The 27,830-nt window shown below is 35.5% G+C and overlaps 1 long non-coding RNA gene across 1 annotated transcript; it reads right to left on the bottom strand.

The window, feature by feature from the left end:
* Positions 1 to 366: 366 nt before the first annotated feature.
* On the bottom strand, positions 367 to 26,591 carry LOC141502660 (uncharacterized). Its single transcript, XR_012472615.1, has 3 exons — positions 25,152 to 26,591; positions 22,086 to 22,193; positions 367 to 834 (listed from the first exon to the last, which is right to left on the bottom strand). It is a non-coding gene; the product is annotated as an uncharacterized LOC141502660 (long non-coding RNA).
* Between the last annotated feature and the right edge of the window lie 1,239 nt (positions 26,592 to 27,830).

Genomic DNA, 27,830 nt, shown 5'->3' with positions numbered 1-27,830 from the left:
GACAAAATCTGAAGTCATATTTGCAATCACTTTTTTCTCCACCTATTTTTATATGAGTAACAGGATAAAAAAGATATTTTTATAGTTTCCCAGTGTTATATCCAGTCCTAGGTACCTCTAGTGGACAAACACATATTCCTCAGCAATTCATCTCCTTGGCAAGAGGATGAGAGATCAGCCTCAAGAACTACAGTAGTCATCTAGTGCAATCTCTGCCCCCCAAAATGAATCTCTTCTACTGTCCACAACAAATGGTCATCTGACCTTCACTTTAAAGTCTATAGTTCTAAGAATTTGAATGAAGAAGATCTGACAAGACTGGATATTGCAAAGAAGAATTAATGATCTTTTTCTCCTTAGTTCTTGGAAGATCATGCAATAGCAAGATATATGGTCTTCTGAGACAAAGGAGTTTGGATAAATCAGTGGCACCACAATAATTTCAAGGTATCATTCTGTAAGGTATTCTATAGGCATACTCTGGCTTTATTCTATATCCCTGGAATGACTGCATATAAGTGTCTTAATTATAGAAAGAGGAAAACTAGAGGCATTGGAGAATCTTCCAGATTAAGTTAAGAATTTCTCCATCTTGCATCAGCAAAAGGTTGGTTATATATGTCTGGTTTAATTGATATCTCAGTAAGATTCTAGTCTTACCACTGATGGGAAACTGTGAAGGAGTTGAAGGCTCAGAGGCTGATAGGTTCAGGTACTGACCACATTGCTTTGATAATTGCCTTGCAATTAAAGCTGTACAGATAGAACACCATATTCCCTTGGAATCTTTTTTTCACTCTCCTCACTGGAGCCAAACTTTTCTTTTGAGTTTTCCTGAGGGAAACAATAAGGGATACTTGGGTTTGTGGCATAACTTTTCTCAACCAGTGGTCTCTAAGGGTCTTGGTTATTTTCTAAGAGTCATGTGTACCATGCCAAATTTATGAGATTTAAGACCTGGCACTGTTCTTAATTCTGTGGCTCTCCTTGAAACCTAGTTGGATAAAAATGTTTTCTTTTTTCCCTTTCTTTTTTTTCTTACTTTCTCTTTCTTCTTTCTATCTTTCTTGCTCTTGCTCTTAGGCAAATAGTTTGAGTTTATTTACCCACAAATTTTATCTTAATTTAAAGTACTTAGAAATTAAAATCTGAAGAACAACTCTTACAAACCTGCCTGCTTCTAAAATAGCCTAGAAAGGAGATTTTAAGCAAGAAGTTACTATAATTAAGCAGGAAATAGGAAGTGACTTAGCAACCTTTGTTCACAGGACAAAAAAGGAAGGAAGTGTAGCTTGGGTTTCTATGTCTCACTCACTGCCTAATGGTTTGCCTGTGTAACACTCCAGTCCTATTTCTACTTCCCCAATGTAACTTAGACAATCAGAGTAAATTAACTTTTTTCAAAGGGAATTTATTGGGTTAGCAGAGTAAGGACACTTGGTAAAACAAAATAATAACAATAACCACAACACACACAAAAATATAGTCTGGCTCACTCTCTCCCAAATACATATAGAAAGAGCATGTGATAAAAGGCTAACCCTTCCTAGAGTACTTATTAAGATCTCACTAGAATATGAACATATATATGTATATATATATATATATATATATATATATATATATATATATATATATATATATAGAGAGAGAGAGAGAGAGAGAGAGAGAGAGAGAGAGAGAGAGAGCACTATCTGGACCCCAACCCTTATGGACTCTAAAGTCCTGAAGTTACATTTCTCTTTACCTTGAAAAAATCAATTTTCCTAACATAATCTGACCTCATCAAATCTAATTTGTATTCTCTCTGCTCCCAGCTAGATAGCTAGATGCTTTGTTTGATATTGTTCCAGTCCCTCCAATGCAGGGACTTTCTCTGGTATCTCTTTCTCCCATGTTTACTGATTATAGACACAACGATCTTGCAATTTAGCATTGCTGGTCAAGGCACTCCCAAAGTTTAATGACTTTCCAATTCTAATCCCATCTTTGACATGCATAGAAATATGTCTAATTCTTTCAATTAATCCTAATACTTTGTTATCTAACTTGGTTCATTCTCTCAAAGCATTTCATTCCTCATAGATAGTTTAAACTTTTGATTGATTAATAAAGTTTAATCACATTAATTGGAGTATCCTTGCTTGCAATCATACTGGCCTCTATTCCCACTTGACCTCCATCAAGTGGACTCAATATTTCCTCTACAAAAAGTCAAAGAGGGTGATCTTCCCAACATTCCCCTTTCAGCCAGCATGGTGTTGCTAGCAGTAGATTTTCCCAAAGTTGCTAGGCAAATGGTTTCACTGACATCCCTATGACATTCTTCATCCTCAAGTATAATGTATATTATGGAAAGTTTTTCCTGGGTCAAATGCAAGGCCCCAAGCATTTGGGAAATTCTAGAAAGTCTGCTCAAACAAGAGAAAGTCATTCCCTAATCCCTGAGTTTTTATGACACCACTTCTGGAAGATAGGTTAATTTAAGAGATTTTATAATTTTGGTACTTGATTCTTTGTTCTTGTACTCTTAGAGACTGATTTTTATGTTTTCAATTACTAATTGGGATCCCTCAGGTTTTATATATGTACATATTATATATGACTTTGTGTTCAACCATTTTTCATGACTCATTTTGGGGTTTTCTTGGCAAAAACCACAGAAGTCATATAACTAATAAGTGTCTGAGGCTGGATTTGAACTCAGGAAGATGAGTCTTTATGGTTCCAGTCCCAGTACTCTATTCATTGCATGATCTAGCTTCCTTTATATTGTGTATATAACATATTTATATTAATATTGCATTAAGGTTTGTAAAGCACATTGCATAAATTAACTCATTTGATCTTCATCGTTGTTATCCTGTAAGGTAGATGCTAGAGCTTATGTCCATAGTTAGAATTATTCTAAGCATATGCATAGTAAATATCTTATACAAATTCTAGTTCAAGTCTTGATTGAGATTCTTGATTTCTAAGACTCTAGCACCCTAGAAACTTTACCACATTGGCACTAAATAAATGCTTGTTCTCTTTCTCTATTTTTTAAGCCTCTTCCATCATCAATCATTCCCATCTTTTGTCATCGCTGCCAAATTTCTGGGTGCAAAATGAAACTTTTGTACTATTTTGATTTATATTTCATTCATTATTACTTATTTACAATAATGTCTCACATGTTATTGATGTTTCAAAAAGTATTCGTTAACATTGTCAGACCTGTTGTAAACTGAGGATTTGATTTTGGTCTTACATATATTTTGAGTTAATTAATACAAAGATTTTTCTTCCCAATTGACCACTTTTCTTTTTATTCTAGATTGTTAATTTTTATGTAAAATCTTTTCAATCTTATGTAATCAAAAAATTATTTTATCTTTTGTGATCATCTTTTTCATTAATTTGCTATTAATGATGAGAAATATCTTTGTCTAGTAATCAATGAACAGGCATATATTGATTGCCTACTATGTGCTAGGCAAATGAGGTAAAATATGATAGTCTCTAACCTCAAAGAGCTTATATTTTATTGAGGGAGGCAATCAGCATGCATATAAAAAAATTGGCTATATACAAGATAAATGAATAGTGACTTAAGAGGGGGAGAAGGGTTGAAACTAGATCAGGAAAGGCCTAACTCTATAACTGAAAATTGAAAAGCAACACAAATTTCAGTAAGGCAGAGTGAGGATTTCAGACATTTTAAACAGACTGTTAAAGGAATGAAAGCAGGAGGTGATATATCATATCATCTATGATATGAAGAACTAGCAGGCCAGTTTGACTGGAGAACAAAGTAAGGAGAGTCATGTATTACCAAATGAAAAAAGATAAACTGGTGCCTAGGGCTTTAAATGCTAAATAGAGGATTATAGAAGAAATGAAGACAATGGATAGTTCCCAAAGTTTCTCCAGAAAAAGAATAACATGGTCAGACCTGTGCTTTGGCAATGTCAATTTGTCCATTATGTGAATCAGTTGTAAAGAGACCAGAGAGTTTGATGAAACCATCTCCAACAGTCTCCAGAGCCTATTTTTTAATTTTCAGCTTAAGTATTTAGGAAAATATTGGCAAAGCAAAGCAATCTCTTATAAAATGGGCTTCATTTATTGTTTTGTTGATTTTTCTAGTCTTGAAAAGGATGGAGAAGATGTTTAAAATGCATATTAAACTTTAACATGATTTGTGGGTACATTTCTTTTTTTCTGGAGAGCTATTTATTAAATATTTACTAGTTCAATCTCCAAACTAACAGGGAATCCGATTTAAGAGTATAATTGTGATAGTGATTAAATTGCATAGAAAAATGGTGGTGATGGTAGTGTGAAAAAATTATTTTGTAATTGTGTTCATGTTTCCGGGTTTGTCTTGGGAGGTAGATTCCCAACTATTTTATGTTTTCTATAGTTACTTTAAATGGGATTTCTCTTTCTGTCTCTTGCTCTGGGACTTTATTGTTCATATATACAAATGCTGATAATTTATGTGGGCTTATTTTATATTCTGCTATTTTGTTGGGGTTATTGTTTCAAGTAGTTTTTAGTTGATTTTCTAAGGTTCTCTAAGTTTACCATCATATCATCTGCAAAGAGTAAAAGTTTTGCTTCCTTATTGCCAATTCTAATTCTTTCAATTTCTTTTTCTTCTCTAATTGCTAAGGTAAACATTTCTAATACTATACTATACTAAATAGTAGTGATGATAATGAGTATCCTAGTTTCCCCCCCACCTCCAGAAATGCTCTTAGTTTATCCATATTACATTTCATGTTTGTTGTTAGTTTTAGAAGAGGCTTACTATTTTAAGGAAAATTCCATTTATTTCTATACTCTCTAGTATTTTAATAGAAATGGGAGTTGTATTTGGTCAAAGGTGTTTTCAGAATTGATTTGTTAGTTTTGTTGTTGATATGGTCAATTGTGTTGATTGTTTTCCTAATATTGAACCATCCCTGCCCACCTGATATAAATCCTCCCTAATCATGGTGTATTATCCTAGTAATAACTTATTATAATCTCTTTGTTAAAATTTTATTAAAAATTTTTTCATCAATGTTCATTAGAAAGATTAGTCTGTAATTTTCTTTGTTTTGGCTCTTCTGATTGAGATATGAGCACTGCTCACCTCCTAGAGTGAGGAAAGGGCTAGAAAAGGTGCCCTAAAAATTGTCTACTTACCCAACTCTGGCCTGATTACCATGGCAGGCAGGGATCCCACAGTGAGGTCAAGACATTAAAAAAAAATCTACAAAAACTTCTTCAAAGAAGATTCCACTGACCATTGGTGCATGGAACATGCACACACTCATAGACAACACAAAATCCAATAGTCCTGAAAGACAAACAACTCTTGTTGCAAGAGAACTCAGCATGTATCATATCCAAATAGCAGCCTTGAGTGAATAAGGTTGGCAAATGAAGACCAGTTTACTAAAGTCAAAGCTGGATATGTGTTTTTTTTTCCTGGAGTGGCTGCAGAGAAAGGAGCCATGAAGTTGGGGTAGTTAGGGACTGATTTTACAATCAAAACTAATACAGTCAACTTTCTTGAATGCCTATCAAAAGGAGTGAATGACATACTCATGACAATGATATGGCCACTTTCAGGAAAACTCCATGTCACTATCATCAGTACCTAAGCTTCCACCATAAAGAAAATTTTATGAAGACCTGGAGACCCTTATCACCAACGTACCAAAAGAGGATAAGCTCATAATTCTGGCTGACATTAATGCTAGAATAGGCTCAGATTGCCAGACATGGCAGGGAGTCCTTGGGAGGAATGGAATTGAAAACAGCAACAACAATGGCCACCTACCACCGAAGACTTGCATATCTCATGACCTCCTCATCACAAACACTGTCTTCCATTCACCCAAACACAATAAAACTTCCTGGATGTTCCTCATAGCAAACATTGGCATCTAATAGATTATGTGATTGTAAGGAGAAGAGGCAGCCAGAATGTTAGAATGACAAAGGCAATGTGTAGTACAGTGTGCTGGTGTGATCACAGACTCATCCTCTCTAAGCTAAATATTCACATTCAGCCAAAGTAACAACCCCAAGGCAAAATGATTATTAGAAGAATTAATGTCAAGAGATTAGAATGTCTCTCTAAGTGGGAACGGTTGTTGCTAACTTGGAGGGAAAACTGAGTCAACACACAACTGGCAACAGTGGAACAGAAAGAGAGTAGGCAGCTTTCCAAAATCTGGTGTAGAGCACTGTATTTGTTCATCTGGGCAAAACACTTGCAAACATCAAGACTGGTTTGATGAAAATGATGGAAAAATACAGAAGCTGTTACCTGAAAAATGAGAACTCCACAGGATTTACCAGTAGGATAGTTCATTTCTAAAAAGGAAGCATTTAATTCCATCAAAAGTAAAATACAAAGAGGTAGCTAGGTGGCTAGGTGGTGCAGTGGATAGAGCTGGCCCTGGAGTCAGGAGGACCTGAGTTCAAATTCAGCCTCAGACACTTAATAATTACCTAGCTGTGTGGCCTCGGGCAAGCCACTTAACACTATTGCCTTGCAAAAATGAAAAAAAAAAGTAAAATACAAGCAAAGCTTAGAGAGATGCAGGATTCTTGATACAGTAAGAAGACAGATGAAATTCAATTTTATTCAGGCAGCAACAAACCTAAATGCTATTATGATGCCCTGAAGGCTATTTATGGGCCAAAGTCTTATGATGCATTTTAACTACTCAGTTCTGATGGATCCATAATAATTAATGATAGGGATATGTTCCCAGAGAGATGGGCTGAACACTTCCATAGTGTTCTTAACATTCTATCATCAGTAAGCGCAGAAGCCATTGACTGCTTACCCCAAGTTGAAGTCAATCAGTCCCTAACTAAAGTTCCAACTGAAGAAGAGATTTTGAATGCCATTAGGTTCCTTTCAAGTGGCACAACATCTGGTACTGATACTATTCCAGCTGAGATCTACACAGTGGAGGGCCCATTGCTCATCCAAAAAACTGATGGAAATTTTCCAGGTTATATGGCATTTAGAGATTGTCCCCCAAGAATTCAAGGATGCCGCCATCAAGGGAATAGATTATCCTGTGACAATCACAGGGATATTTCTCTTTTAGGCATTGCTGGTAAGATCAGATCCTTGCCAAAGTCTTTCTCAAAAGGCTGATCCTTCACCTGGAAGATAGTCATCTCCCTGAGAGCAGTGTGACTTCAAAAAAAGTCAAATAACAGCAGATATGGTGTTTGCTGCCCGACAACTCCACAAAAATGCCAGGAACAGAACAGAAGTCTGTATACAACATTTATAGATCTAATCAAGGTCTCTGATACCATCAGTCATGAGGGTTCAATGGAAAATTATCTCAAAATTTGGTTGCCTGGAGAAGTTCCTCAGTATTGTTCATCAATGTCATGATAGCATGCATGTCCAGTTTCTGGATAGTGGATGATGTTCTCAAGATTTCCCAGTCACCAAAGGAGTGAATCAAGGATGTGTTTTTGCTCCCACTCATTTTAGCATGATGTTTTCAGTCATGCTATTATACTTCTTCATTGAGGATGAATACAGCCTCAAGGTCAGCTACCATAGTGATAGGAAATTCTTCAACTTGAAAAGACCAAAGTGGAGGGAGTGTTGGTGCATGATCTTCTATTTGCAGATGATTGTACATTCAATGCAACCTCTGAAGTTGAGATATAATAAAGTATGGATTGATTCTCTGCTGCTTGGGCTAATTTTGGTCTAATAAATAACACCAAGAAAACACAGCCAGCACCATCAGCTAGCACCACACTATCCATACATGGAACATGAGATTGACACACACACATATTGCCAGAGTTAACCAAGTATTTGGAAGGTTCCAAAAGAAAGTATGGGAGAGAAGATGTATTAGACTAACAAACTAAAGGTCTCCAGAGTCATTATGCATACTTCATTACTATATATCTGTGGAACATGGACAATCTACCAGCTCCATGTCAGTAATCTGAATCACTTCCATTTAAACTGTCTTGGGAAGATTCTGAAGATCACCTGGCAGGAGAAGATAACAGACACTGAGGTCTTTTCTCAAGCTAAATTGCCTAGCATTCCAACATTAATATAGAGAGTGCAATTACAATGGACTGGTCATGTTGTTAGAATGCTAGAAGTACACTTGCCAAAACGACTTATCCTTTGGAGAACTCACAGTTCTCAGTAGAAGTGTCAGTAGAAGTGATACCAAGACACCCTGAAGATCTCATTGAAGAACTTTAGAATTGATTGTACAGAATGGGAGACAATGGCACAGGACCATCCAGAATGGCATCCCCTCATCAGTGAGAGGGCTGCACTCTATGATAAAGGCAGAATTGAAGCAGCTCAAAGGAAACATGACATATTTAAGTTTAGAATACCCAAACCAGGTGTTCACATGAAATATTTGTGCCCGACCTGTGGTAGAGTATTCTGAGCTTGTATTGGTCTGATCAGACCGAAATAATCAACCAACCAAACATCAGCACCATATTACTGTCATCAAAGGAATTTGGCAGAAGTCCTTTTTTTTAAATAGTTTTTTTTTTATTGGAATTAATAGTTCCTCAAATGTTCGATAGAATTCACTTGTAAATCAACCTGGGCCTAGGGAGTTTACTGATGGTTTCTTCAATTTCTTTTTCTGAAATGGGATTATTTAAGTATTTTATTTCTTCTTCTGTTTATCTGGGTAGCTCATATTTTTGCAGATTTTCATTTATTTCATTTAGACTGACAAATTTATTAGCACACAGTTGGGCAAAATAGCTTCAAATTATCACTTTAATTTCCTCCTCATTGGTGGTGAGTTCATCCTTTTCATTTTTGATATTGGTGATTTGGTTTTCTTCTTTCTTTTTTGCAATCAGATTAACTAAGGGTTTATCTATTTTATTGATTTATTCATAAAACAAACTCTTAGTTTTATTTATTAGTATTATTAGATCAATGGTTTTCTTTTGATTTTATTAATTTTCCTTTGATTTTCAGAATTTCTTACTTTGTATGTATTGGGGATTTTAATTTGTTCCTTTTCCAGCTATTTAGTTGCATATCCAATTCATTGATCTCTCCTTTCTATATTTTATTCATATAAGCATTTAGAGATATAAAATTTCCCCTAAAAACTATTTTGACTGCATCCCATAGATTTTGGTATAATGTCATATTGTCATTGTTTATGAAATTGTTTATTATTTTTATGATTTGATGTTTTATTCACTCATTCTTTAAAATTAGGCTATTTGGTTTCCAATTATTTTTTGGTTTATCTTTCCAGGCCCTTTATTACATGTAATTTTTATTAAATCATGATCTAAAAAGCTTGCATTTAATAATTCTGCCTTTCTGCATTTGATTGCAAGGTTTTTATGCCCTAGTTCATGGTAAATTTTGGTATATGTGCCATGTACTACAGAAAAAAAAGGCATATTCCTTTCTATTCCCCTTTAAGTTTCCTCTTGAGGTCTATCATATATCTAAGTTTTCTAAGATTTCATTCACCTTCACTTTCTTTTTTTTATTTTGTGGTTAGATTTATCTAATTCTGAGAGAGAGAGAGGTTAAGGTCCCCCACTATCATAGATTTGCTATCTATGTCTCCTTGTAATTCATGAAGTTTCTTTTCTAAGAATTTGGATACTATACCAGTTAGAGCATTTATGTTTAATAATTATATTACTTAATTGTCTATGGTGCCTTTTAAGAAAATGTAGTTTCCCTCCTTATTCTTTTTAATGAGGTTTATTTTGGTTTTTTCTTTGCCTGAAATAAGGATTGTTACCCCTGATTTTCTTACTTCTGCTGAAGCATAATATATTTTACTCGGGTCTTTTACCTTTATCTTGTGTGTTTCTCTTTTCTTCAAATGTTTTTCTTGTAAGCTACATATTATAGGGTTCTGGTTTTTAATCCATTCTGCAATCCGTTTCTGTTTTTTGGGAGATTTCATCCCATTCACACTTACAGTTAAGATCATTAACGTCCTTCCATGCTATCTTTCCTTATTTATACTTTTCTTTTTCCTTTCCCTTCATTCCTCCTCATCAATGTTTTGTTCCCTTTCTCCTTTAATTTTTCTTTTAAATTTTAACTTTAATGTTACTTTCACTTTTACTTTCACCTTCCCTTTTATCAGTCTCTTTTACCCCTTTCTTTGCCTTTTCCCACTACTTCCCTATAGGGTAGGACAGATTTTCAAACTGAATTGAAAATGTATGCTATTTCCTCTTTGGGCCAAATCTGGTGAGAGTATAATTTACTCAGTGTTCACACCCTCCCTTCTTTCCCTCTATTATAATAGAGCTTTGTGCCTCTTCATGTGATGTTATTTATCCTCTAATACCTAGCTTTCTTTAGTGTAATCCTTCATTTCCCATCTTTATCATTTTAACACTGTCTTGTACCTACAACCCCTCTGACAAAATATCTTTTATCTATCCTGATAGAAGTATATTGTTTAATTTATAAGCAATATTGTTTCATAATCACTTTCTAAGTATAGTCTCCTCTTCTGTCCCATTAGAAATACATTCTCAAGAGTCATAAATAACATCAAATTATAACCAATTTATACCACATCATCTTTTCAAGTACCTTTTTTGAACATACAATCCTCATGAGCTAAAATATATTGTAAAGAAGAATCATTTCATGAACCATTTATACCAACCCCCTATAAAGTACACTCCTAATTATAACTAAAGTATCAAGTAAAGCAAAATCACTTCAGGATCTAGTTATATCTAGCTCCTTTAAACACACTCTCTCCCTCTGGCCCTAAAGTGCTGTAACTATAGGACTACAACTCTTGTTAACTAAAGTATGGATTAAGGCAAGATCATTTCATGATCTATTTATGTCTATCCCTTCTAAGTTCACTCTCTCCCTCTGTTAACCTTTGTTAACTAAAGTACCTAGTAAAGTAAGATCACTTCATGATTTAATTATGGACAGACCTCAAAGTATTCTCCCTCCCTTTGTTTCAATAGGAAAAAAGTAACCCTTGTAATCAACTGTGCTTCATGACTCATTTATACCCATATCCTCTAAATATAATCTCTCAAATTATATTCAGTCTTCATTAGCTATGATATTGGATGAAGACTCAATACTTTCATGGTCATCCTATACTCATATCTTCTACGTATATTTCTTTTTATTATCCCAAGAAATAGAATTCTTGAGAGTTACAAATATTATCTTCCCTTGAAGTAATGTATACAGTTTAATGTTCTTGACTAGTGTTTTTTCTTCTTTCCATTTATCTTGAGTTTTGGGATTGAAAACTGAACTTTCTGTTCAGTTCTGGTCTTTTTGGAAGTCCTCTATTCCATTGAAAATACATCTTTCACCCTCAAAGAATATACTGAATTTTGCAGGGTAAATAATTCTTGGTTTTAATCCAAAGTTCCTTGCCCTACAAAATATCATATTTCTGGACCTCTAATCATTTAATGTTGAAGCTAATATGTCCTATGTAATTCTGATCATGGTTCTATGATATTCAAATTGATTCTTTTTGACTACTTGCAGTATTTTCTCCTTTAGCTAAGAATTCTTTAATTTGACTACAATATTCCTTGGGGTTTTTATTCTGAGGTTTCTTCTACAGGTATTCTATGTTTTTTTTCCCAAGGACTATTTTTGTTTTCTTGTTCTAGGATATTAGGGCAGATTTTCCTGATAATTTCCTGAATCATATTTTCCAGGGTCTTTTTTTATCAAGACTTTTGGGAAGATGAATAATTTGTAAATTATCTCTCTTGGATCTATTTTCCTAAAGAACTTTTTCTTCTAGTCTCTCTTCTGTTTTTTCAACCTTTTGGTTTTGTTAGATGGAGCCTTGGTGTCTCATAAAGTCATTAATTTCCATTTGTTCAATTCTGATTTTTAGAGTTTTTTTCCTTACAGTTAATTTTTACTTCCTTTTCCAGTTGGTTAATTTTAGTTTTTAAATGAGTTTCATTCCTTTTCTGGTTGGTTAATTTTACTTTTTGATGAGTTACACTTTTTCCCAGTTGGTTATTTTTACTTTTAAGGAGCTGATTTCTTCAGTCTATTTTTCTTAATTATCTTATATGACTCTATTTCTTTTTTCCAGTTTTCTTCTTTCACTCTTGTTTGGTTTTTAAATTTCTTTTTGAACTTTTCCATAAGGTTTTGAATTTGAGGTCAATTATTAAACTCCTTTGAGGCTTCACATATAGGCAATTTGTGACTGCTTTCTTTTCTTCCAAGATGGTATTTTTATCATCCCTATTTAAGTAGCAGCTTTCAGTACTCTTTTCTGGTTTTTTGCTTATTTTGACAGTTGAGCTCAGCTCCTGGGATATAGAAATTATAGTCGCAAACTTTTGGTGCTGAGACTGGGGTCTGGTCCCTGACTGAATACTTGCCAAGGTGTTCTAGCCCAGGTATAGTCCTTGCAGAGGCTTTATGCCCAGACTTGGCCTATGCAGCAGTTTATTCCCAATCTAGTCCTATTTCCCCTCCATTCCCAGGTCTCAGATTTTGCCTGTGGTTGGGACCCTCCTTGATAGCTGGTTTGTTGAGCTGAATCCTGAGTTGCACTGTGGCTTAGAGCTGGCTTTCCTGCTCTCCCTCCTATGCTGGATTTTACTTCCCCCTTATTCCCAAAGAGATGGGTCTTTACTGATACTCCATACTTTCTTGAGTTGAGAACTTGTTTCACTCTTTATTTGGTTGGATCTGTAGGTTTTAGGTCTGTGTAGAGGTTTTATTTAAAGTTGTATCCAGAAAAGCTACTGGAGTTTCCTAGTTTCATTACCTGGAAGTCCTCTGTAGGGCTGTGAGAAGAGAGAAAAGGACAGGTATGAGAGCTGAGGGTATAAAATCTGTTAGACTAGGCAACTGATTGAATAAGTGAATGAGTAAATGAGTGAAAGTGAAGACTCTAGGATAATTTCTATCCTATTCTTCAAAACAGGGTGACTAGACAGAAATAAAGAAGCTGGTAAGAAGGGTGATCTAAAGGAAAAAATACTGAGTTCTGTTTTAGACATTTGAAACCCATATGTAGGCAATAGGGAAAGGAATTCAGGGAAGAGATCAGGCCAGTTTATATTAGATTTGGGAATCACAGTAACTAATAGAGAGAGAATGTAAAGGAAGAAGAGAAGAGGGTACAAGGCAAAATCCTGGAGTTCATACATTCATAGAGGGTTGGACATGTTTTTTGAAGCTATTAAGGAAATTAAGAAGGATCAAATCTCCTAGAGAGAACCACAATAGAGCAATGTTATTATTATTATTGCTACATTTCAGGCATTTTCAGTTGTGTCCATTTGGTTTTTCTTGGCAAAGATACTAGAGTAGTTTGCCACTTCTTTCTCAGCTCATTTTACAGATTAGGAAATTGAGGCAAATGGGGTTAAGTAACTTTTCTAGAATTATGCAACTAGTAAGTATCTGAGGCCAGAATTGAACTCAGGTCTTCCTGACTCCAGGCTTGGTACTCTATCCACTGGGCTACTTAGTTACTCTAGCATTATTACAATCCAATAAAAAGAGAATATCCATAAAGGAGGAATAACTAACAGTCTTTAAATAATACAAAGAAGGAATGTTTGATAATTTTAAAAGAAAATTTTTAATGAAAATAAAATTAGGCAACCATAGAGAATGACTGAAATTCTGAAATGAACTCAATTCAGATTTTCAGATTTACTCTATTGAACTCCATTTAGACTCTGAAAAACTAGATGGTCTTCCTTTGGTTCTGTTAGCTACTTAAGAGCTTCAGATGTGTATTGCAAAAGATTCTGGACTGGGGATCTCAAATTCTGGGTTTGTAGCCTTATCTAGCAATTACATATCTTCCAACTATATTATTCTACTCCACAGAAAAACTACTCTAGCTTAGGAAGGGCAAGGAGAACAATGGCAATAATTAGACAATATACCAAAACTTGTGGGATGCAACAACAGCTGCTATTAGGGGAAATTTTATATCTCCAAATGTTTACATAGAGAAAGGAGTGGTCAATGAATTGGGCATGCAAGTAAAAAAAATCTAGAAAAAGAACAAATTAAAAAATCCTGATTAAATGCCATTGAAAATAAAAGGAGAAATAAATAAAATTGAAAGTAAGAAAACTATTGAACTAATAAATAAAATTAAGAATTGGTTTTATGAAAAAACAATAAAATAGATAAGTGATCTTTGGTTAATTTGATTTAAAAAGGAAAGGGGAAAACTAACTGCTAGTTTCAAACAAAGAAAAAGGTGAATTCACCACCAATGAAGATGAGGTTAAAGAAATAATTCAGAGCTATTTTGCCCAATTGTATGCCAATAAATCTGACAATCTAATGAAATGGATATATATTTACAAAAAATATATAAATTGTTCAGATTAACAAAATAAAGCTTGCAATGAACTCCTTGGAAAAAAATCTCCATGAACTCTTGCTGAATGAAGTGAGCAAAACTAGGGAAACCTTGTACAGAGCAACAGCGTGATGATCAAGAATGATAAACTTAGTTCAATAATACAGTGACCAAAGACAGTTCCAAAAGACTTCTGATGGAAAATGCCATCCACATCAAGAAAAAGAACTATGGAGTCTGAATGAACACCAGAACATACTATTTTCACTTTTTAAAATTTGTTTTTTGCTTTATCTTTTTGTTCTGATTCTTCTTTCACAACATGACAATATGAAAACACATTTAATATGATTGTAACATATATAACCTATATCAGATGAATTGCTGTCTTGGGGAGGGGGGAATAAAAGGAAAGAAGGGACAAAAATGTGGAACTCAAAATCTTACAAAAAATGAATATTAAAAATCAGTTTTACATGTAATTGGAAAAAATAAAATTTTAAAAAAGAACAGCAGTGAGATACAGGAACAGAGGTAGAAAGAGAGTCAGAGAGTTGAGAGTTGGGGAGGTGGGGGTGGGAAGTGAGCACATAAATGTCTGTACTCCACAGAATAAAACAGACCTGTCACCTTTATTTCACAAATTCCTGAGGATTACATATAGTTGTACATAAGGCGAAGGACCACAAGAAGGATCATAAATACACTGCTAGTTCTATGAGTCTAGGATCACCTTGATATATACGATCCCTCCCATGATGCAAATTACAACACTTCCATAAAATGTTTTTACAAGTCTTCTTTTATTCTCTTGATATTGTCTAGACAAAAATAAATGTATAGGCAATCTATCAGGTTAGTCCTTCCTATTTGTCCTTTTTTTTTTTGCCCCAATCATCTTTCTCCTTTATGCTACTTTTCCTGAGCAATTCTTGTTTGGTAATTTTTTGATACCCACCATTCAATTTATATCTACTTATGTAATTAATTTACAAATATTTATTATGCATCTACTATGTAGCAGACATTGTACCAGCTAATGGAATAAAGCAAGTATTTCCATAACATAGTATAATTAAAAAAGATAAATGTACATGAAACTGCAAATCTACCAAGTACAACCTGCTATTCCTTTTAAATATTTAATACATTTATCATGAAATTTTCTTTTTTTTCTTCTCTCCCCCACCTCACCCTAGAGGTGGCTACCATTAGACATAAATAGGACTATATTTGTTAAATTATTCTATGCAAACATCTATTTATCACTTCTTTCTCTGGATGAAGATAACATCTTTTTTCATATCTCCTTTATTTTTATTTTCTGTGTTTATAATAGTTCAAAATGATTTAGTCACTCAAAATTGTTCTTAAAACCATATTGTTGCTACTGTATACAATGTTGGTGTTTTATCTTTTTTTTTTTCAAAGAAGACCATGACATCAGGGAGGTAGGTGATGCCATGACAAGCACATGAAATTGGATTTGAGTGAAAGGGATTCTGTGCTTATTCACCAGCTTTACTTTTTCGTTTGGAACCATCTGGGTCCAGTGGCTAGATATGAATTAGGATGATTTGAGATGGTCTTGTTTGCAAGGCAGTCAGGCTTAACTGACTTGCCCAAAGTCACAGAACATCATTTTGTTCAAGTCTTTCCATGCCTTTCGTTTTTTAAAATTTTATTTATTTAAGGCAATGGGATTAAGTGACTTGCCCAGGGTCACACACTTAGGCAATTATTAAGTGTCTAAGGTCAGATTTGAACTCAGGTCGATCTGACTCCAGGGACTGGGGCTATATCCACTGCACCATCTAGCTGCCGCTTTCCATGCCTTTCTAAGATCACTGAGCTCATCATTTCTTTTAGTCCAGTAGTATTCCATCAGAATCATGCACTACAACTTGTTCAGGCCATTTCCCAGATGATAAGAATTCCTGCAGTTTCTAGTTCTTTGCTCCTGCCTTCAAGGAGGTTGCATTCTACAAAGGGGTATTGGGGGTAGGAAAGGTAGAGGCAGAGAGAGAGAGAGAGACAAAAAACAACATATAGACTCATAAGCAATAAAAAAATTATATAAAAGAAAATAGAAACTTAGATTTAGAGCTAGAAATAACTTTTGAGATCATAAATTACAAAGATTACATGAATTACTCATTATAGATGAAAAAACTGAATCTTGGAAAGATTTAGCAACTTGCCCCATGGCAAATCCAAAAGTGTTGAGATTCAAACTCAATGGTTCCTTATTCCAATATAACAGTCTATCCCCTACTTTGAGTTTCTTCTATTATAAATGAATGAATGAAAAACATTTACATTCTATACAAAGCACACAGCTAAGTGCTTGGGATACAAGGTTTCAGATGCAAATCAGATGAAAACATCCCGGGGTCCTTAGGGTACAACAGCAAAGCAGATGGCAATGTCTCTTTTCTAGTTAAATTTTGATATAAAAAAGGTTTTGATCATGTCAAGAATTTTGTTGGTGTTATTTTCTGGGTCTTTGGGAATTATAGGTGCTTAGGAAGTAGGAACTGCAACAACTGGAAAAGTAATTATCAAGTCACCACTCCATTAGACAATGACTATAGGTAAGAAGGCTATATAATATGGGATCTCTGGGGAGAGGAGAGATATAGCTCTTCCCAGAGCTATCAGATTTACAAGCTCATAGATAACAGTCTATGTGGCTGAATTGGAAAAAAGACCTGGAGTAGATCATCGACGACACTGATGAATTGAGAAACCAGAATGTTCGAATATATGTTGATATCCATATTGAACTTCCTAAGTATATGGGTGGAAGGTGTGATGTAGAGGAAGATTATGAGTCAATCTGTGATCTCCTTAAAAAAGGAAGAAGAATGACTAGGTGTGGGGAGGAGTCGATATTTGTTCCTCAGACCTCCAACTCCATGCCTTTTTTGTTACCTTTAATTCCTTTAGAGGCTATATTTCATGACTCAAAGTCACACAATATCACTGGAAAACTATTGATTTTTAATGGACCTTCATTTCAGGGGGGGAATTGCAACCATTAAAAAGACTACATAATTTTTTAAAGGCAATCCAACCAACTCTCTGCTTCATATTCAATTCAAGGTCCAGTTTACTATCAATGAGCAGTCCCTGTCCAAAATATATATAATGATGGACCAGTTCTTTTGGTTGTTCACCAATTGTATACCTTAGACTACATATAAGGCATTCTTTAACCATTTGGCTTTTCCAGGGTTGAAGAAATTTTTTTTATGATGATATATCTCATTTTGGATCTCTTGATGTTCTCAGGCTGTATGTGCAGTCAGCAAAATGTTAAAATGTTATCCACAAACAAGAGTATCTGGAAGAACTTACCTTCTATAAAGAATTCTTCTGTTTGTATTCTGTATTGTCTACAGACAACTTACCTATTTGTTTCTTAATAGCAGATGAAGGAAAAGATTAAACATTATTTTTCCTCTAACTGAAAATAAGCTTTTCTTTCAATTATTTAAAATATTATTCTAAAAAGAGATTCACCAGATAGTCAAGAATCCATGCTACAAAAAGTGAAGAGTAATTGGTGGAGAGTGGGAAACTTTTTTTTTAAAAAAAGAAGGCAAGGTCTAGAAAGAAGAGAAATCAGAAGCAATTGATAAAAGAACTATGAAGGTTTTTGTCCTCATCTTATATCAATAAGAGGACAAGGGAAAATTAGAGCACTCTATAGCTATAATCTTAATTAAATTGAGAAATGAGTGAACTCTATAATTCTGCCATGGAGCCCGATAGATATTTGAAAGTACGAAAAAGAGGAGAGAGACAGGCAGACAGAAATAGACAGACACAGACAAACAAGAACAGAGACAAAGGTAGACAAAAAGACACAGGAAAAATGGAGGGAAGGACAGAGATACAGAGACAAACAAACAGATACAGAGAGATAACTGGACAAAGAAATAAAAAGGAGACGGGGAGTAAAAAAAATGGGGGGGTCAGAGATAGGAAGAAAAGAAGATGGGGAGAGAGAGAGAGAGAGAGAGATTGAGAGAGAGAGAGAGAGAGAGAGAGAGAGAGAGAGAGAGAGAGGAAGAGACAAAAGGGAAGAGGTAAATAAAAAGACAGGCAAGCAACCAGTGGGCGAAAAAGAGTTGGGGAAGGAGAGACAGACAGACAAAAAGAGAGAGAGAGAGAGAGAGGTAGCCCTCCTTTCCTTCTGGCTCTGCTCTACTCTGCTCTCCACTAGTTACCAAGATAAACCATCATTATCATCATGATACGTAACTCCCAGTGAACCTGATTCATTCTTCCCAGGTATTCAAAAATAGAGAAGAATAAAAAAAAACATAGGAAAGAAGAGGTAGGGAAAGAGAAGAAAACATTCCAGCCCTCTTTGCTTATATCTACTTCTTTGAACATTAAGCTGAAGCTGAAAAAAATGCAAGAATGAAGGAGATATGAGCCAGAAGTGTGAAAAGATAAAGGGGGAAGGGAGAAAGTGTCATGCTAGCCTGTGGCAATGCTGAGGGGAAGAAAAAGAATATTATAAATAAATTGTATTTGTTCCAGTGGTGGGGAATAACAAAGGGTTAAGCAATTTGCATTACTGTATTTGTGCATATGCCCAGAGAGGGCTGCCCCAAGAGCTGTGCTTGGGTGGTCTGGTACAGTCTCATGCAGCAACCTATTAGTGGTATCTAGCAGTGATTTATGCAGCTGTCAAGTTGCCTTCATCAGTACAAGTGAATTGCAGGCAGTGTCAGCCTGCTCAGGCTCCCTCTGAGCCACTAAAGTAAACGAAGGCCAAAGTAAAAGGAAAACAGTTCAAGGTACCACTCACTCATCTTCTTGGTTTTCCAATGACAAGCTCCCTCCCTCTATAGAGGGGGGACCCATATAGCTACCCATAAGAGACCAAATCTACAGAGACCCAACTGTGATCTCAGCCCACACTAGTGAATGCACTTTGAGAGGACTCTGGCAAAGCAAATTGAACAGGAAGGGTTGGCAAGGAGCCACCAAAAACTAAAAGAATATAGCTGGCAAAGAGGAAAGGGGGTTAGGCCAATCAACCAGTCCACCAATCATAACTGTTAACATCAATGAATCTAAGTTGTGAGGTTACTGGGCCATTCAGGTGCCAATGATAGTGTCAACTTCTAAAATATAAAATCTTCATGTGCTCATGCATCTTCTTAGCTCTTCAGCTCCACCTCAATAAGGGCATCATTTAACTTATTATTCCACACATTCACAATTCAATTCAACCAACATTTTCTAAGTCCCTACCCTGGCAGAACACTGCTACACACTTCTGCCTCAAAGGAGTTTAGTCTCAGGAGATTTTTTAAGTACATAATGATCATCAAAAACATTACGTGATGAGGATATAGTGAGTTATGGAACAAAGTGCCTAGGAGGGCTAAGAAAAAAGGTCATTTGTGCCAAAGGTGATCAGGCCTTCATGGAGAAGATGACATTTGAATTGAGTTTTATGGGATGAGTAGAGATTCAGTAGGCAAAGAGAGAAAGAAAAATTCCAAACCTAGGGAACTACAAAGGCATAGAGATGGTAAAGTATAGTAGCTATTTGAAGGATAAATGTCTCTTTAGCTGGAGCATAGATTATGAATATGTGACTAGCATGAAATAAAGTGGTTCTACATCATAAAGGAAGCCTTGAAAAGCAGACAGAGGAAACTGAACTTGGATGGCTATAGGGTACCACTCAAAATATTTTAGCAGAACTACACACACACACACACACACACACACACACACACACACACACACAACATGCCTGAAACTGAGAGATCAAGAATGGATCAGTATTCCCAAGACAAGGATATGATTTAAAAGTTGTCTTGAAGAACTCTGCCAACCTGTCTCAAACATTTTTCACGATATACTTGCTTATTTTCGTTATGTTTCTCTATCAATATCTTGCAACAGGTTCATTCATAATGATGAATGAACCATGATTCAGAACCATGCTACCTGTTTTCCTCTTTTGTTGTCTAGATTAATAACTTCCAATCTTTTTTTAATCATGTACTACAATCATTAAATTTTCTTTTGCCAAAATTATGCCAGGGGTGAGAGAAGAGAGTGATTTTTCTTAGTGGCATCAGCAAAGCTGCTGCTATGACTGGGTCAGGGTTAGGTTATAATTTTACTGAAGGTCTGAAACCCAGCTCAGAAGAGGGAAAGTCAAAAGAATGAGAAGGATTGGAGTTGAAGAACATTGGGCTATAATGTGTGAAAAATAAAAGGGATTTGTTGGAGACAAACACCATGATTGGCTATTAAAGGAAAGATGATATGACTCATCTTTTTTTACCCTCCATTTAGATGATCACACAACCATTGAGGTCAAGCCACAGTCCCCATGGGGACATGCCACAATCTCCTAAAGGGACCCAGTCCCTCTCCTGAGGTAAACTTAAAGAAATTAGAGCTACTCCCCAAAGAGAACAGAGCTCAGAACTACTTTCAATTTAGTTATGATGGTAAATTTTCTACTGTCAAAATGTCAGAACATTCTCCTATCAGGAAGATAAATGAATGAGAATACCTCAGTTGCTTGGGGAAACTCATGACTCTGGATAGCAGTCCTTAGTCTTTAGATACTTCATGAACAATTAATATCACTTCAGTCTCTTCACTTCCTTCCTTTTTTCTTTCATTCTAAATCCATCAAAATGGTGATATGCTCCTTCTAATTCATAATCATTCTTTAAAGGGCTCTGAAATACTATTATGCTATTGTAGTAAAAAGCAGTTCCCATTAAGCTAGAGAATTGTCAAATTCATTAGATTGGATTTCTAAGTATACTATAGATAAGGTCAGTCAATTATTATACTAGTCAGTCAACAGTATACTAGTATATCCATTCAGCTCTGTATTTTTTTAAAAATAAAACAGTTCTTAATAGCCTTTGGCTGGTTCTATAGGCAATCCAAATCTATCCAGCCAGCTCTTCACTCAACTTGACCCTGCTTTGTCCAGTCAACTTCTGAAAGCAAAGCAAATGCAGAATCTGTATTTTTCTGTATTTTTCCTTCTGTTTTCCTTCTGTTTCTTCCTGGCACATCAGAGACACTTTATCTACCTCAATCTATAGATGACACTGGAGAAAAATAAGCGAAATTTAACTCTCTTTGACCTGTAATAGAAAATGCCATCCATATCCAGAGGGAAAAAACTATAAAGTCTAAATATAGAGACTGTGCACTTTTTATGTTCACCTTTTTAAACTTCTTTTATGTTTTTTCTTTCTCATTTCCTCCCCTTGTTCAAATTCCTCTTTTACAACATGGCTAAGATGGTAATATGTAAAATATGATTATATAACAGCCATGAGGAGGGGGAGGGAAGGGAGGGTGGTAGAAAACTTGTGGAATTCATAAACTTGCAAATAGATGAATATGAAAAATACTTCTGGGGCAGCTAGGTGGCACAGTGGATAGAGCACAGGCCCTGGAGTCAAATCCGGCCTCAGACACTTAATAATTACCTAGCTGTGTGGCCTTGGGCAAGCCACTTAACCCCATTGCCTTGCAAAAACTCTAAAAAAAATATTTCTGCATGTAATTGGAAAAAACAAAATAAAATAATTAAAAAAACATTTCTCTTCCCCTGAGCTTCTACCTTTCTCCAACCTATCAATAATTTCCAGCCTAATAGTAAAGTATTCCTATCACACTGACTCTCCTGGTGCCTTCTTAACTGCTTACCTCTTCAAGAAGTCTTCTCCATCCAGGTCCCTCTGATCTTTTGCTGACTCCTTCAACATTGCCAAAGGTCACATCAGAGCATCTTGAGACTCAGTGATTCCTTTCTCCCTTAAGAAGTAAAATTCACAAAATCCACCTTTATTATAATTATGAAACCATCATTAATCATCCTATCATCTCAAATAGTTATTAGATTTAACATTCTGTGATTTTTTTAACCTTTCCAGTTGTAAAAACAATTACATGCAGACAAGTTAAGAAACAACAATGCCCTATAGCCTCAGCCATTTTTCTGTCCTCAAACTGCCGTAATTCTCTATTTAGTACTCATAATGGTCTATGTGTCTTTCTGATGTTTTATCTGAAAACTGTTTCTTTGTACATGAATTTCATCAATCTTCTTCACACAAAAATTCTTTTTCTGTCCTTTTTTCAAAGTTCATACATGAAAAACTACATCCTTCCCAAGTGGATTTAAAATTTTTTCTTATCATAATAGTTCATTTTCTTTCATTTTCCCTTTCAGAAACCAAAATGTTCACATGCAAAAGGTGCAGTTTATCTTATATGACAAAGAAATAATGGTTAAGCTAGATGATTTTTGTGGTTCCTCTGAATTATAAATCTAAGATCCTATGGAGTCTTAGGGTTGACCTTGAAGTGATTCATAGTGTGAATTAGAGAGAAGAGAAAAAGAAGAAAACTATGAGCATTTATACAGTACCCACCATGTAACAGATGGGAAGGTAGGTGGTACAATGACTAAGGTAAAAAGCCAGAAGTCAGAAAGACTCATCTTCCTGAGTTCAAATCTTGCCTCAGACACTTCCTAATTGTGTTACTCTGGGCAAGTCACTTAATCCTGTTTGCCTCAATTATCTCATCTATAAAATAAGCTAGAGAAGGAAATGGCAAACCATTCCAATATTTTGTCAAGAAAACTTCAAATGGTGTCACAAAGAGTCAGATATGACTGAAGTAACATCAAAAATATGTCAGAGACTATTCTTAAGTACTTAACAAATATTGCCTCATTTGATTTTCACCATAACTCTTAGAGATTTGTACTAGTATTTGCTCCATTTTATAGTTTAGGAAAATGAGAGAAATAGATTAAAAAACTTGCTAGCAGCAACAAAGTTAGTAAATATCTGAGACCTGATTTAAATTCAGGTCAACTTGACTGGAGGACTAACACTCTATACATGGGTCAATTAACAGACTAGACTGGGGAGGGGTAGAGGATGGGAAGGAGTGCATTGTGAATGGTTAATGAAACTATATGCAAATTCAGTGAGTGTGAGTCAATGCATAGTTGGGGAAAGCAATTTGAGGGTACATTTCAAGCCTTTGGATTTGAATCGTTAGAGGTACTAGAATGTCTCCTTATTGTGGCTTTCATTTGGAAACATCAAAAGAGAGAGACTGAGAAATAAGCAAGACGAAACAAACATATATATCCCCCCTTTTGAATTACAGCCAGTGAGACTGAATATACAGTATAATGAACAAAGTTGGAACAAACTTTTAGACCCTATCAAGTTGTAATAATTAAAAAATTAAGGTAGACTGGGGCACAAAGCTCCTAGCACGATCAATTTATTTCTGAAGCAGAAATTTACCAGTAAACAAGACCTCAGTTTCCCCAGCAAAACTAAGACCCAATTTATGTGGTTAACAGCTTTTTTATAGTTTGGGAGAATACAGAAAATAGGAAGGCTAGTACCATAGATGGAAGAAAACATAATTGGATGGAAACTGGGAATAAGGGCTAGGAACAACCTTTTCCTTCCTTCATGTGGCTAATAAATCTTCATTGTTTGAATCCAGTTGCATCTGCAAGGACAAAGATAGCAAACCAGGCTTCTTTGGAGAAAAAAACAGACATCCTTGAAGGATAATTGAGTGTTATAGAGATACAAAACCAGACTCACTGGTATCCACCTACATCCTTTAATGATAAGAAATTTCCTTGACACAAGGATAAAACAGTGATTAACAGAATTGGATCTCTGAATTTAACTCATTACAGGCCAGATAGGTTTCTGAGTTCAGTTCAGAGACAAAGAATCATGACTTGAGCAGTTACAGAATAAAATCAATTAATTGCAAATAAGATCAATTTTAAGAAGACAGAATCAATCTGATTATTTCAAAAATCCATCAGTATCATTTATGCATGAAGGAACTGAGTCCAATAAAAGTCAAATGTTACTCTTCTCTACCCTTCCCTTCCCTATTCTTTTCCTTCCTTCCTTGATCCTTCCCCTTCCTTCCTTGATCCTTCCCCATTCCTCCCTTCCCTTCCACAGTACTTAAGTAAATATCTGAAAATGGTTTTGAACTCAGATCTTTCTGATTCCAAGTTCAGTTTCTCTCAACATATTGGTCTTTAAATGCTGACCTGAAGAGTGATTCTGGAATTTTGAAACTGTGCTAATGAGAAATGCTGTATTTCTTTGCTCTACTTCTTCTGAGAAGCTTGGGCTCTTTTTACGAGGAAAGAGTGCCTGGAGGAAGGGAATCAAAAGAATCCAGGGGAATGCAAGGAATAGGGATACAAACTGACCCAGAACTTGGAGACTGAGCTTAAGAGCCTGAGTGAACATTCCCCCATGACAAACTAGGAGCTGGACTGTGACAAGGTTCATTAACATCAGGGCAGGATTTTAGAACTAGGGGAAGGTGAAGAAATGGTGCTTTAGAATAGTGTATGTGTGTGAGAGTGTGTATACAAGAGGCAGTACTTTATTCACTTAATAATGTCAGGGGCTTTTCTTTAATGAGCCTCTTTTCTCTCTACACAGCCAACTGGCATGTGGTGCATTGTAACCCACCACCACCACTACCACCCCCTCCTTTAGTAGCGGAAAGCAGGTGTTTCATACTGGACTTGATTTCTAGCCAGAGCTTTTAGAACTCGGGGCTGGGGGTGGGGAAGAGCAGGAATAATTAACTCCTGATTATTTCAGAAATGTGAGAAGTGTAGGAAAGGTGTATGTTGGAAAGAAATGAGAATCTCAAATTACTTGCTGTTCCCCATGCTTTCTAAAACTCTAAATTTACCTTCCCTTCATCTCCATAGGATTCTGTCCTTCAAAATGTGGAACATTTTGGGGGTGGAGAAGGAAAGCACATTACTGGAATCAGGTGGTTCCATCAACTGTAATTCTGTAACTTTCTTGGCTTTGCAGGAACCCTTGGCCCTGGTCTTTAATAGTTCTGTCAAGAAAGGCGAGAAGGGACAATGGTCATTTTCATTGCTTTCCCACCAGTTTGGAAAGGTTAGAAACTACCAGGTTTTTACAATGCTGCAAAATGGTGCTTGGAGACAAATGTGCCAAGTTGGACTTGAGAACCCCTTATCTCCACATTGCAAGGATGCTTGAGTGCCCATTCAACTGGAAGTTTTAAATACTTTGACAATTCAGTTCTAGAATGGCAGGACTTTTGTTTTCCAAGCATGAAGAGCCTTTCAAGCACTCTGGTATACTTCTGGGTATTTTTTTTCATTTATTTTGTTTTCTTTTTGGTGTATTTTCTTTTTCTGGGATGTCAAATAGAGAAGAACAGCTGCAGTGGATACAAGAACTATAGCAGACTGTGGTCGCCTTCTTCTTTATAATTCACTTCCCTCTCCTTTCCCCTACTACCAAACTAATCCCTCTCAAAACTGCATAAATTACATAAATCTAGTATACTAAATTCCTTTCCAAACTCCAAATCTAAAGCCTTCATCTCCCCTGCTGTCTGTGATGGTGTTTGGCATAATTAGGAATCCCCCTATAACACAGGTACATGTGGAATATCTAAAAAGAAATTCTATTTTTTTCTCCTTTTAACAGAAAGAAGCAAACAAATGTGAAGTCATTTTTGTGATCATTATTTATTGATGTTTAGAAGAAAAGTTGTTGAAATAAGGATATATGCATTCTGCTCTTTCTTTGATGCATTTCTCATATGCTCTTTTGAGTGAGAAGTGAGGAAGAACAGGTAGGAGTCAAATGCATCAAGAAGGTATAAACATTACTCTCCTACTGAAATTGCAAGCTGGAAGCTAAACTGACCAGCTGATGAGTTTTGCTGGATACTCTGAAGATCATTTGTTATGGGGTTTTCTTTGGAAAATCTAAGGAATAAAAACTGCTCACAAATGTGAGTACTTTTCACACTTTATTTCACTGGACTCTCACAATGACCCAGTGAGATTGGCAGTACAGACATTATTAATCCTATTTTATGTGTTGTAATCTGGGGATATCCCCACTCTTATGGGGATATCCATATACCCCAGGTTCAACATAGGGTTGTGGATCCATACTATTAAAACTGTAGTTCACAAGTCCCCACTGGTACATTCGCCTTTAATAGTCAGGTGACACCATTTAGCTCAAAGTCAAAGTATTTATAGCATAAGAACAGAAGCCAAAAAACATTTGCCTCTTACACCTGTACTGATCTCTCCCCACAACCATCCACAGCACTGGTGTGATGAGTTGGTACATACAGGGTGCACTAAGAGAAAGGCATTCATACAGTTAACACACACAACCTAGATAAATTTACACCTCCAGAAAGGAAAGGTCAGAATGGTATTTTTTTTCTTTTTTGTCATGCTCAAGTTTATTTTCTGGACAAGTTTGTCTGCTGAGATCTCTGGGTCTGCTTCTTTCCCAAAGCCCACTCCTTTGACTCTCATAATTCCTATAGTAAGGTGCCTTGATTTACTTGGCTGACTCCTTACTGGATACAGCATCTTCTACACAATACTATTGTCCACAAAGAGTGGGGAGGGATAAAAAATACCATCACCTTCTGCTTCAGATGAGGAGACAAGGTTTTGATCCCAGGGGCTAGGTTCTTCCTCCATAGCTGGCAGTCTTCTCATTTAACAGATATCATACTTACCAGAACTGTCTCCTTGTCTTAATTCACTCCTTAAAATAAGGGTTCTTTAAATTATTTTTTATTTTATCAATTACATTTTTAAAATTTTTTTAAATTCACTTTTTAAAATTTTGAGTTCCAAATTCTGTCCTCCCTGATAGCTTCTCCCCCACTCTTAAGAAGGCAAGCAATATGATATCAATTATACATGTGAAATTATGTAAAACATATTTCCATATCAATCACGATGTAAAACATATTTCCATATCAATCATGTTGCAAAACACACATACATACACATACACATGCAGTGAAAAAAGTATGCTTCAATCTGTACTCAAAGTAAAACAAGGCTTCTTAAACTGAAATCCATGAATTATTTTTAATTAACTTTGACAACTGCTTTTTAAGATAATTTTTTTCATCATAATCTTTTATTTTATGTGTTTCAAATGTTATTCTAAGAAAGAGTTCATTCTAAAGGCAGCCAAAGGTCCCTGTCTTAGAGAGTGGATCTTAATTTCCAAAACACCAGACTTAACTAATCATCCTTTGATTTTATCTCTATTTTTTTTCCTGACCATCCTCTAATTCCTTTGTTCTATCTTCTGACTGTTTGCTAGTATCAAAGTAAAGATGTCTTTATATTTTAATTAAAATATTAATACTCATTCTCCCTCTTAGGTTCACCTGACCTTTTTATTCTATAATTTTACCAAATGGACTAAAAATTAATACAGCAATTTAAGATTTCCTTATCAACTGACATCCTACACACACACACACACACACACACACACACACACACACACACACACACACAAATATGATGAAAGGAAGGACTTACCCAGGTCTCTC

Source organism: Macrotis lagotis, chromosome X, assembly GCF_037893015.1.
Source record: "Macrotis lagotis isolate mMagLag1 chromosome X, bilby.v1.9.chrom.fasta, whole genome shotgun sequence".
In the NCBI taxonomy this organism is placed as follows: Eukaryota; Metazoa; Chordata; class Mammalia; order Peramelemorphia; family Peramelidae; genus Macrotis; species Macrotis lagotis.
Note: the sequence above shows the minus strand (reverse complement) of the source record. Positions and strands in the feature narration are given on the sequence as shown.